At 40.7% G+C, this 12,583-nt stretch overlaps 1 protein-coding gene across 5 annotated transcripts in view; it reads left to right on the top strand.

Annotated features, from left to right (window-relative positions):
- The window catches only part of TMCC3 (transmembrane and coiled-coil domain family 3), a 288,555-nt gene that overhangs the window by 50,456 nt on the left and 225,516 nt on the right, over positions 1 to 12,583 (top strand). For 3 of the 5 annotated variants that reach the window (XM_015470921.3, XM_015470919.3, XM_015470918.3), the window contains exon 1: positions 2,483 to 2,716. The exons of the other annotated variants lie outside the window; for them this stretch is intronic. The gene's annotated coding sequence lies outside the window, so the exon portion shown is untranslated. Of the gene's footprint in view, positions 1 to 2,482; positions 2,717 to 12,583 lie in introns of those variants that run through there. 5 annotated transcript variants of the gene reach the window in all.

Genomic DNA, 12,583 nt, shown 5'->3' with positions numbered 1-12,583 from the left:
TCAATTCTTAGCTCCACCTAAGTGGCATTTCCTAAGCCACTTAACCTCCTTGAGCTTCAGTTTCCACATTTGTAAAAGAAAGACAGTAATGTGTCTCTTGGAAGATTGTGGTAAAAATCACATATAAAACCCTTTGGACATGTAGAGATTCTGCTAATAGCAATTACTGATTATATCAATTAATTGATTTGTATCTCAGTTTCTCCTTTAGTCATAATGGGAATAATGCTCACCCTTAGCCAAGTTAGTGGTGTACATGAAGATTCATGAGATACTGAACTCGATTGTTCCCTTCTTCCTTTGATAAGTAAAATAATCCATTTCCCAGAACCTAGGAAGAACCTCCCTTGATCCCTGACCACCTCTCTTTTTGTGGAATTCATGTTGAAGGAACTTTGACTATATTAGCTAGTTGTACTATTTAGTCCAGAAGTCATGGGCCACATGGCTTAGTGGTTATCTAAGTTAAAATTAACTAAAATTGAGATTTCAGTTCTTCAGTTGTACTAGCCACAGTTCAAGGGTGGAGTAGCTATATGTGGCTAGTGGCTACCATATTGAACAGTGCTTATACAGAACACTTTCTTCATTGCAGAAAGTTCTGTTGGACAGTGATGGAGCAAAATGGTGGCAATTTTAGGTGACTTTCTGTTCAGCTGCAGAGCCTATGAGATAAGGCTTTTCTGTAGATCTATTCAAGTAAAACCTTCCCCACACCTTTCCTCCCCCACTTAGGGGGTTCTCAGTCTCAAGGATCTTGAACACCTTTGAATCCTGGGAAACAAAGAGTTACATAACCCAGGATGCTTTTATTCTTAGTTATTTTAGAAACGTCACTTTCCTCTCTGCTGACGCTGTGCCTTTTTAGTAAGTTTGGTCATCAGGGAGACCAATGGTCGAGTGACTGTTACAGTGACCTGAGGGTGGGAGGCAAGATGCTTCCAGTACCCCTAATTTTCTGTGCGGTTTCACGTGCTAGGAAAAAGCTGTATTGCAAACAGCTATTCAGGATTCTGGAAAATTTTTTCCAGTTGTAGATTTAAGATAATGTTCTAGAGATTGGGGTCTTTGGAGATAGTTTGACAAGGAACCCCTTGAGCATTCCTCTCTGGTTGGGGCTGAGTTAAACTGACCTCAGTGAGTTTCTTCCTAAAGACTTTGGACATGTTCTGATTAGATTGTGATGCCCTTGCATTCTTCTCCTGGACTTAAATAGGAGGACAATTAAATTTCTTTTGTTGATTGGATTGCTCTTACATCTTCTTCTTTTCTTTTATTCTCAAAATTTTCTGAAATGATGCTCTATGTGGACCATTCCTAGAATTTATGGTTGCCTTCCTGGGTTTGGGATATACCTCATATGGATCCTGAGGATAGTTTCTTTTTGACTTGATTCTGGTCATGAAAACATGCACTGGTTGAGGGGCCGTGAGAATGCATAAGGTTAAGGTTCTTTCCTATCTACTTTTAAGTGTTGACTTTGCCAGGCCAGGTAATGAGCTCACTGTCATTCCTAAATGGAAAGAAGTGATTAATTTTAGGCTATTTCAGTATCCAAAGTGAAAATTCTGGTATATATATATATATTTATTTATTTTGGTAAAAGGGTATATGTGGCTGATTTCTTGTTGACTAAAAGAAAAATGCACAAGAAGTTTTATTTGAGGACCTTAACCGAGGGCTGTAGCCTGGAAGACAACCTTTCAGACAGCTCTGAGAAGCAGCTCTGAAGCAGTAAGGGGGGAGCCAGAATATATATGACATGTTTGCTGGGAGAAAAAAAAAAAACATGTGGTCAGACATAAAAAGATTACTGCTAATTGCAAAGAACAGCATCTCAAGTTAAATGCTTCTCTATGGGAAGATTGGGGAATCTGGGGTCATTGAGATTTCTCCTTAGATATGTATCTTAGATTCCTCGGGACCAGTAAGTACTTGAAATACGGTGGTGGTGGTTTAGTCACGTAAGTCATGTCCGTTTCTCGCTACTCAATGAACTGTAGCCCACCAGGCTCCTCTGTCCATGAGATTTTCCAGGCCAGAATGCTGGAGTGGGTTGTTATTTCCTTCTCCAGGGGATTTTCCCAACCCAGGAATCGAACCTGCATCTCCTGCCTTGGCAGGTGGATTCTTTTACCACTGAGCCACCAGGGAAGCCCGCTTGGAGTATGCTCTTTTTCTCTGTCCTGAATTCCCCTCAGGCCCATCGTGGGTGAGTGACCGCAGTGGCTACTGGCTGGATCCTCACAGAATTGGATTGGCAGCAGCATTTTTAGTTTACATTCTCAACCAGTGGGTAAAGCGCAACTAGCTGAATTCTTTCCTGGAAGAAGCTCAAGACCTCTGATATGTTGGTGGGCATTGTGACTCTCTGGAGAAGAAAATAGTATATATTTCCCAAACTTGACCTCGGGGCCCTCGCATGGCCCCGCACGTTGGGGACTGGCGGCCTGCGGAACACTTTGGGAACTGCTCACTGAAGGATGGTGTTCTAAGAAGCAGGGAAACGCCCACAGCGGGAGAGGGCAAATGGAGCAACTTTGAAAATACTTCTGCTTTCTGATTCTCAGTGGTATTTCAGTTTTTGTTTCTCAGTGACTATTTTTGACCCAAACAGTAGTCATCTGAAGTTCTCACATACACACAGGCCCATATCAGATAAAAGTGCCCCAGACCTTTCTGAATCAGGACCATCATCATCTGGCCTGAAGAGAAGGTAAAAATTGCTTTCTGAATTTTTTTTTTAAAGAACCTTTGAGTGAGGCTGCTAATTCACTTCTTTTGGGCTTCATTTAGGGTCTGCTAAGTATCTATTTCTGCTTCAAGGTACCATCACATTCTAAGAAACAAACAATTTATAGGCAATTTTTACATGATGAGAATCCATTAATGGCTTTTAGAAGATATCTAAAGCTCTGAGGGCAAATTTTGTTGTCAAGGGGATAGACTATATGTGCATCTTGCTTCTATTAATACTTTTCTAGGCAGATTAACTAAATGAACTTCTCTCTAACTTGGGTAATAGTCTTAGCCAGGACAGTGCCTGATAATGGTGACAGCCATAATAATAGCTAACATTTCTTAAGTGGTCAATGTCTGCCAAGCACTATCCCAGGTACTATTCATGTATTAACTCATCTAATCCTCACAAAAATTCAATGAGGTAACTGTTGTTTTTCCCACTTTATAAACTGGAAAATATAAGCATTCTATAATAGTGAAGGCCAGAATGATTGGTTCTGTGTTCATACCAATGAATAACAAAGCTTGTTTTACAGTACATTTTTTTTATTTGAAGAGAGTGCTAATTTTCGTCAAATTCTGTGTAGTATGTAGTGCATAATTGATTTTGCAGCTTATTTGTTCTTAAGATATCTGTCATACATTTTATATGTAAATTTTATAACTTCTAATTTGGAATTCTTAGATGTCAGTAGATGCTATAAAGATAGAATTTACTTATGTATTTATTCAACAGCCTTTTCTTAGGCTAGTTTCTGTATTCAGTGCTAGGAATGCAGAGTTGATTGAGCTGCAGCCCCTATCCTCACAGAGATGTCATCAGATAAGAAAGAGGAATAATCATCCAAATAGTCAGCATTTCTGTAGTCACAGCAAGGAAACTGACTTCTTGAATTTTATTTTAAAATGTCAAAAAGAAAACGTTTCTAGACTTCAGTGGGACAGGCAGCTGGGGAGAAACCACAGGTCTTGGTACTTTTTTCTAGCTTTATTGAGATATTATTGACATATATAAGTTTAAGGTGTACAGTGTGCTATATGTATTATATATATAGCAAAACGATGGCCCAAATAAGGTTAGTTAGTGCTTCCATCCCCGCTCATAATTACCCTTTTTTGGTGTGGTGATAACATTTAAGATTGACCCTCTTAACAACTTTCAAGTCTGTAATACAATATACTGTTAATTTTAAGTCATCGTGCTGTACCTTAGATCCTTAACTTATAGCTGGAAGTACACTTTGTACACTTTGACCAACAATTGCCTGGAGAAGTCCATGGACAGAGAAGCCTGGCGAGCTGCAGTCCATGGGGTTGTAAAGAGCTGGACAGGACTGAGCGACTGACTAACACATACACACTACCACAGTTAAAATAGGTAGCCAATGGGAATTGGCTATAGATAGCCAGTGGAAATCATTATCCAGTTTCCCAGCCTCTCAGCCTCTGGCAACCTCCATGCTACTCTATTTCTATGAGTTTGGCTTTTTAAGATTCCACACAGGTTGGGAAAATAAGATCCCAGAAGCCATGCAGTGTGGAAAAAAAAAAAAAAAAGACTCCATCTATCAGTGAGAATATGCAGTGTTTGTCTTTCCCTGTTGGACTTATTTCCCTTTGCAAAATGCCCTCGAGGCCCCTGGATGTCTGTTGAGTTGTCCTTCAGCCCTGGCTTGTTTTCACCCAGAGCCGTCAGCCTCAGGGTGAAGCATGATGTGCTGCTGAAATGCAGGCTTCTGACCACTTGGGGAGAGGGGTCTTCAGGGAGAAAGAACCACATGCTGTGAAAGGAATACCAGCGGCCCCTCAGTGATCCCCTGAAGCATCCTCTCCAGGGCAGGGTCAGTGTACTTCTCCGAATGCAGATGGAGAGAGGAGAGCCAAGCTGCAGGGAGAGTTTTCCAACGGTGATGAGCTGTGAGAAGGGCTGGCAGTGTGCTTCTCCTGATGGGTCTCCTTTGACACAGGGTTTGGGGGATTCTGTATAGGAAGCACCAGGCCAGGGCCCTGTTAGCCACATTAGGCCCTGGCCTCGAGGCCCATACTTCCTTAGGTAAATCATTTTTTTCTTTTATTTTTTAATCAGAGGACAGTTGCACTGCAATATTGTGTTGGCCTCTGCCATACATCAGCATGAATCAGCCACAGGTTTATATATATGTGTGTGTGTGTCCCCTCCCTCCTGTACCCCGCTCCCATTTCCCACTCCACCCCAACCCTCTAAGTTGTCACAGAGCACTGGGTTGAGCTCCCTGTGTCACACAGCAAATTCCCATTGGCTATCTATTTTATCTGTGGTAATGTATATGTGTGTGTCAGTAGCTCAGTCGTGTCCAACTCTTTATGAGCCCATGGATGGTAGTTCACCAGCCTCCTCTGTCCATGGAATTCTCCAAGCAAGAATACTGGAGTGGGTAGCCATTCCTTTGTCCAGGGCATCTTCCCAACCCAGGGAATAAACCCAGGACTCCCATGGTAATGTATATGTTTCCATGCTATTCTCTTAATTCATCCCACCCTCTCCTTTCCCGACTGTGTCAGTTGAATCAGTTTTAAAGGAAAACAAGTGGAAGTTGGGGGTGGGGTGAGGGGTGTGGGAGGCAGAGTCTTCCTGGGAAATTTTGCAGAAAGTGCCAGTTGATAGGGTTCCAAGCTCTTGGAAAAGCCAAATCTTGCAACCAGCCCAGGCCCTTAACTGTGGCCTGAGACATGCCTCTCCCACCCTCCAAATCCACCTCTCTGCTTGGTGTGCTGTGATAATTATGCACTCATCTGTTGGGTTGTACTTTTCACAGATGTGATCCTCTCCAGATAAAATGAACCACTGAAAGGAATGTTGGGAGGTTCACGTTTTTCAGTGTGTGTTGAGTGCTTCATACGTGTTAGGTGTTCTAAGCACTTTTCATGTCTTTAACTCATCACCATAGCCTGTAGATGTGCATTACTGTCCCCATTTAACAGTTGAGGAAACCGTCAGAGAGGTTGAATGACTTGTCCAAACCAAGACTCAAATTGGGAAGCCAGGTTTTGGAGGACAGTGGTTTCGTTTCTGCCTCGGACAGGAATCTAGTTAAATCACCCTGAGAAGATGGAGATCCTTTTTGAAAAAAGGTCATCTAGATACACAGCTCTCAACTCATCTTTACTAGTGTGGCTCTTGTGTGATTACAGTATTTGTCTTTGGAGATGACCAAGAGACGGAGTCATTTTTGGTTCCTTGGTTTCTGGGCTGGGTGACTGGGTGATGGTGGTGAGAAGTAGCAGGGACTTAAGGAATTCACTTGCATGGTTTTTACCTCTGGGTCAGGAGTCTTGAGTTGAATACAATGTGATATAATATAGTTCCAAATCAGAGGGGTCAGAAAGGAAGCAAGATAAGAACAGTAACCCCGTTCCTGCCTGCCCAGGTCCCATGCATCCCTGAACAGCCGCCTCCCTATGTGTGGTTACCTGTCAGAAAGTCAACTTAGGTTTCTGTCTGTTTTGTTTAATCCTGTTTCCCAGTACTTGGCACATTAATGGTACTCAGTATCTATTGAATGGATGACTAAAGGAGTGAATAAATCTCACATGGCTAACCATCTTAGCTTTCTAGACAGCCGCATGGCAGTTTATATCCTGTCGTATATCCTGTGGAAATGGCAATGACAGAAAGACACAAATGCTGTAATGCTGGTTTAGAAGAAAGCTTTTAGAACTAACTGCATTATTACTCTGTTTACTGAAATAAAAATGCCCAGTGTGAGAGCTGTGAGTCTCATTTGGGGACTTCCAGGGAACTGCAGCTGAGGAGACAACCTCTCAGATAGCTCTGAGGAACTGCTCGGTGCATATGTGGGTGGTCACTATAAATGTGATTTCGGTGAAGGGCTACATAAAGCACATATCTTGTTACAAGGTTGTTGATAGGAGGAGGAACAGACATCTTAGTTTATGGTTTTAGTACTTTTCTAAGTATGGGAAGGTGAAAGAATCCAGGTTTATAAAAAGTTTCTCCTGAAAATACCTAACGGTTTAAAGGTCTCTTCTTTCAGTTTTCCCAGAGCACAGAGTGCTTCGTTGCTGATCTCTGCCCTGAACTCCTTTCAGGGTGTGTTAAAGGTCAGCCACTGCAGTGGCTAGTGACTTGATCCTTGTAGAGCTGATGGCGGGTGGAAGACTTTTTTTTTTTTAAATAAGCACTACCAAAATATTGATAGGCTTTCAGTCAGCTCACTCACTCAGTTGTGTCTGACTCTTTACACTTGTTCTGAATCTTAGATCTAAGAATTATCTGCATCTGAAAGGAAATGGATTGATTGATTAGACTGTGAAATAAGGTAAAGAATTTTACATTTTATTTATTGCTACAGTTGTAGAACTTGCTGGAACCTCTCAGGGGATTTTTAGATGATTGTATGATTATAAGAAGAAATAATATTTGTTAGGCTTTACCTATATTCCAGAGTCTCTTCTAAGTGCTTTATGTGTATTAACATTTATTCCTCACAACAACCTCATGAAGTAGGTACTATTATTATTCCCATTTTACAGATAAAGAAACTGAGGTATTGAAAGATTGTCCAAAATTACACAGAAAGTAAATGATAGGTCCAGATTAAAATCTGGATAGGTTAGCTCAGAGTCTGTTTCTTAATTCTTATACTCTAGTGTCTTTGATATCCAAAGTACTCTGAAAAATCTTGTTAAGCAAAGGAGAACCTCTTTCAGAAAAAGGGGGAAAAAAAAAAAACAAAAAACTTCTCTGCCACTCATATTATTCCCCCTGTCTGAAATGCTCCCCTCTATAGTCTGACTCTTCTAGAAAATATCTAAATATCTAGGAAATATTAAAAAAATTTTCAACTCAATCAGGATAAAGGTGGTGTGATGTGAGGCAATTTCAGCCTTTTTTCTTATTTGATTTCATAGTTTTTCCACCATGACACCATACTTCTTATAAACTTTATTTTAAAATTAGCATTCAAATCAAAAGAAAACGTATAATAATCTAGTTTGACTAATACCAACTTAGTTTCAGTAGTATACACTCCATTTCTGTTCCTCCTCCTTTGTATTGTCATTGCCACGGATGGGCTTCTGTGGTGGCTCACACAGTAAAGAATCTGCCTGCAATGCAGGAGACCCAGGTTCAATCCCTGGGTGGGAAAGATCCCCTAGGAAAAGGAATGGCTACCCTTTCCAGTATTTTTGCCTGGAGAATTGAATGGACAGAGGAACCTGGTGGGCTATAGTCCATGGGGTTACAAAGAATTGGACACAACTGAGTGACTAACACTGTCAGATTTACCCCACCATACACTGCGTGTCCCCAAACAAGATTTATCTTATAAGTAATATAGGAAAAAAGAGAAGTTATAAATTAAAAGTACGGTAATGCTTGTTTTTATATTTACCTGCGTGGTTACCTTTACCAGTGTTCTTTATTTCTTCCTATGGCTTTAGTTTCTTTCCATTTTAGCCTTCTTTTATCATTTCTCAGGGAAGCTCTTGCTGGCAATGAACTCCTTTATCTTTCATTTATATAGACATTAATTTTAATTTCTCTTTCATTCTTGAAGGATAGTTTTGTTGGACATAGAATTATTGGTTAACTTTTTTCTTTCAGGACTTTAAATGTTATTCCACTGTCTTCTGGTTTCCATGGCTTCTGATGACAAAGCAGCTATAAATTTATTGACACTCCCATGTATTTGAAGAGTCACTTCTCTACGCTTTAAAATTTTTCTCTTTCTTTGGGTTTTGACATTTTGCCTATAATTTGTCTCCATGTGGACCTCTGGCTTTATCTTTCTTGGAGTTTGTTGAGCTTCTTGCAGTATATACAGTAAGTCTCCTACATACGAACCTCACTTAGATTCTGTTCACTTTTCTTCCTTCTTTCTGCTGCTCAGATTTGTTAATTTTGATTTTTCCTATCTTCAAGCTTGCTGATTCTTTTTTCTGCTTGTTCAGATTTGATGCTGAACATCTCCAGCTCATTTTTCATCTCAGTCATTATACTTTTAACTTCCAGAATTTATTTTCTTTTTATAATTTTTATTTTTTGGTCAATATTCTTTTTGCTCATATCACATTTTTCTTTCTTTTCTTTTTTTTTTTTTTTCAAATCAAAGAAACCTTCTTTTTTTTTCTCATTTCATATATGATATTATACATGTTTCAATGCCATTCTCCCAAATCATCCCACCCTCTCCCTCTCCCACAGAGTCCAAAAGACTGTTCTATTATTTCTATTGATTATTTGTTTATTTCTTTTAGCTTATTGAACAGGTTTAACACAGTTGATGTAACATCTTTGACGAGTAATTCCAATGTGTAGGTTTCCTTGGGGATGGCTTCTGATGCATTCTATTTCTTTTTCTTTTCCTGTGAATGACCAGAACAGAAATTTTCCTGTTTCTTGTATAGTTTGTGTTTTTTTGTTGTTAAAAATTCTATATTCTGACTATTATCACGTGGTAACTGGAAATCTCATTCTCCACTCTTCAGGGATTGTTGATCTTTTTGTTGGTGGTGTTGAGGGCCGCTGCTATTTGTGACATTTCCACAGTGGTTGTTGCAAATATGCATTTCTTGTTGTATCTGGTCACTGAAGTTTCTGTTCCCTTATCTTGGAGGTCAGCCAGTGGCCTGACAAAGATATATTTAAATGTCTAGCTCCAAAAATAAGGGTTTTTTTTTGTTTTTTGTTTTTTTCTCCCGCACCATGCAGCATGTGGGATCTTAGTTCCCCAACCAGGGATTAAATCTCTGCCCCCTGCAGTGAAAGAATGGAGTTTTAGTCACTGGACTGCCAGGGAAATCCCAGGAGGGATTTTTTTTTTTTTGGTCTTCTGAAATTTTCCAGTGGATGCCATCAGTGAAGCTGCTGCCACTGAGAGGGCTAAAACCAGGGCAACTGTCTGTGTCAGTGCCTCAAGCACCACCAGATCAACCAGAGTGCACAACCCCAAATTTTTAGAGGACGAGGTCCCCGCTGCCCATCCTGGCACCAGTCAGCCACTCCAGGAATGTGAACTGCTCCCCGCACAGCTGTGATGGAGCTGAGGAATGGAGGGTGGGAGCTGGTTTACCCACACTGCTTGCTTAAGAAAGATGAGCAGCCTCTTTCTTCATCAGGCACTCCCCAGGTTGCTGTAAGAGTCCAGTTAGATTCTAGGTTCCCAAATAGTTGATTCCCACCACTTCTTCCACCTCAGTGGTTGCCTGAGTGGCGGGATGATCCCTCGAGCTTCCTGCTCTGCCATTTTTCAGGGAATGGCATCACTCCTGCAAGCCTTGTTTTAAATGGAAGAAACTTGGTCTTTATAGCAGAAGGGTATCCACAGGGAGAAGCATCAGCCAGAAGCTCTCTTCTTTCCTTATCTGTTGGGTACCCTGTGGGGTCTCTGCCCTCAAGGAGCTCACTGGAGGGGACAAGAGGCAGGTAAGATGGGAAACTTACAATTCCACGGAAGTGCTGGAAGTGTTGTAGTTGAAGAAAGGACGAAAGGCCCAAGGGGCAGAGGAGGGAGACGTAAGGACTGCTATAAAAGCTTCATGAATAAAGGAAAACTTTTTTTTGGCAGACACCAAAGTATTTTGTTAGCTGAGGTCCAGACAAAGGGTAGTAAGTGCAGGGGCCCCACTCTCAGCTTCTTTAATACCCCATCTTGCCACCCCGCAGCGTCTTACATCCTGTTCATGCCTGAATCTCACCCCAGTCACACTGTCTGACCCACTGTCATCGAAACTGCTCTTCTTTGCTTCAGTGTCAGCATTTCAGAAGCCTTTGCTGGCCACCCCATTCAAAATGGCACAGCTTTCTCTATCTTACTTCGCTTTCTTTTCATTCCTAGCCTGGGCACTCTGTGGTATTATGTTTATGGATGGGCAGGTGATATTCATTTATTCAACTGATGCTGATTTCAGCACCACAGTGTGCCAGGCACACTGCTCTAGGCTCAGTTGACAAGACAAAGCCCCTGATTTTGGGGGGTTATGTTCTGGTGTGGCGAGGCAAGTGTAAGCCCAATAAACAAATAGGATAATTTCCGGTAGTGGTAAATGTACCAAGAAAATAAAGTAAGGCATTGAGATAGAGTGATGGGTGGCTGGGGGAGAGTTTGGGATCTATAAGCCCTTCGAATTTTAAGAGCCAAAGTCTTCAGATAAAGTATAATAATAATTGAGATCTTCCTCTTTGCCTAGCACTGTGCTAAGTGTTTTACATGGATTATCTCATTGATCCTCCCACAAATCTTACTAGATGGCTAACATCCTTTCACAGATGAGCAAACCAAGAATCAGGGAAGTTAAATAAGTTAATGAAATTAGCTAGTAAAGCAGTGAACCTATGACTTAGATCTTTAGGCTCTTTCATGCTAGTGTCTACCCCACTCCAGTACTCTCGCCTGGAAAATCCCATGGATGGAGGAGCCTGGTGGGCTGCAGTCCATGGGGTCGCAAAGAGTCGGACACAACTGAGTGACTTCACTTTGACTTTTCACTTTCATGGATTGAAGAAGGAAATGGCAACCCACTCCAGTGTTCTTGCCTGGAGAATCCCAGGGATGGGGGAGCCTGGTGGGCTGCCGTCTATGAGGTCGCACAGAGTTGGACATGACTGATGTGACTTAGCAGCAGCAGCATGCTAGTGTCTGACCTTTGACTTTTTTTACTTGATGACATCATTTGCCATTGCAGAATCATGATGGCTGAAAGATTTAAAATTTGAAAAACCAAAAAAAAAAAAAAAAAGAATTATCAGTGCAATCTGCTATAGATTAAAATAAATAAATAAAATAGGCTGTTGATATGTAAAGACAGTTTCAAGATTATCATAGAAATCCTGGCATGATTGATTCTCCAACTTAACATATATGTAAAAAGTGTATATGTTAAAAATTAATTTATATATGATAGAAACAAAATACTAATCCTAATTCAAATACTTTTAAGAAGTTACCTTAAAGATGTCATGTTCCTCTTTCTTTTTTGGGACTGTGAAGTTTAAATGAGACAACCACAATATATACTTCTCCTTAAATCCTAACTGGCCCCTGTTTTTAGATGAGAGGAAAAGAAACTAGTGTCTGAGATGGTATTTCATCATTTTCCTCCCTCTCACAGAGAAATGGCTATTGTGTGTGCTCTGGTGTGCCCAAATATAGAGGGAGGAAAAAACCCTGCTTTCCGCTGCTGTTCTAGGTTTTCCAGCTGAGCCCTATAAATTAAATTGACAAAAGACAGATCAGCAAGAGAAAAGCAGACAGAGGTTTATTAACATGTGCATCATGCATACCTGTGGGAGGACTCAGATGAGACACCGAAGAGGTTTTATATAGCATTTTCACAAGAGAACAGTAAATTTCTAGACAAGTGATAAGACAAAGGAAAAGGACCTGGGGATCCTAGGGTTGGCAGACTGTGAGAAGATCAATGTATAAGGAAACTAATGGAAGGTAAGGGCTTGTTTTAGCGGATAATTACATAGAGTTCTCCAGTGCTGTATAGAGTTCTCTGAGCTGATGGGGGTCTAGACTGCCTTGGTGATTAACTTCTGTCCTTCCTGGAAGAGAGAAGGGCGGATGACCATATTTTCCTGTTTCTTGTATACTTTGTTGTTGTTGTTGTTGTTAAAAATTCTGTATTCTGACTATTTTCATGTGGTAACTGGAAATCTCATTTATCTTCAGCTCAAAATAATCCTTATGTTAAAGTAGCTTATTTGGAGGCTGATCTGTTCTTCTACTCTTCACAAGCTATGTATACAACATTATAGAGTAAATTTTTTTTTTTCCACAAAAAGTGCCTGCTGTGTTCTAGGCAATAGTTTCGGTGTTAGAGATACATCAAT

This window comes from Bos taurus, chromosome 5, assembly GCF_002263795.3.
Source record: "Bos taurus isolate L1 Dominette 01449 registration number 42190680 breed Hereford chromosome 5, ARS-UCD2.0, whole genome shotgun sequence".
Taxonomy (NCBI): Eukaryota; Metazoa; Chordata; class Mammalia; order Artiodactyla; family Bovidae; genus Bos; species Bos taurus.
Note: the sequence above shows the minus strand (reverse complement) of the source record. Positions and strands in the feature narration are given on the sequence as shown.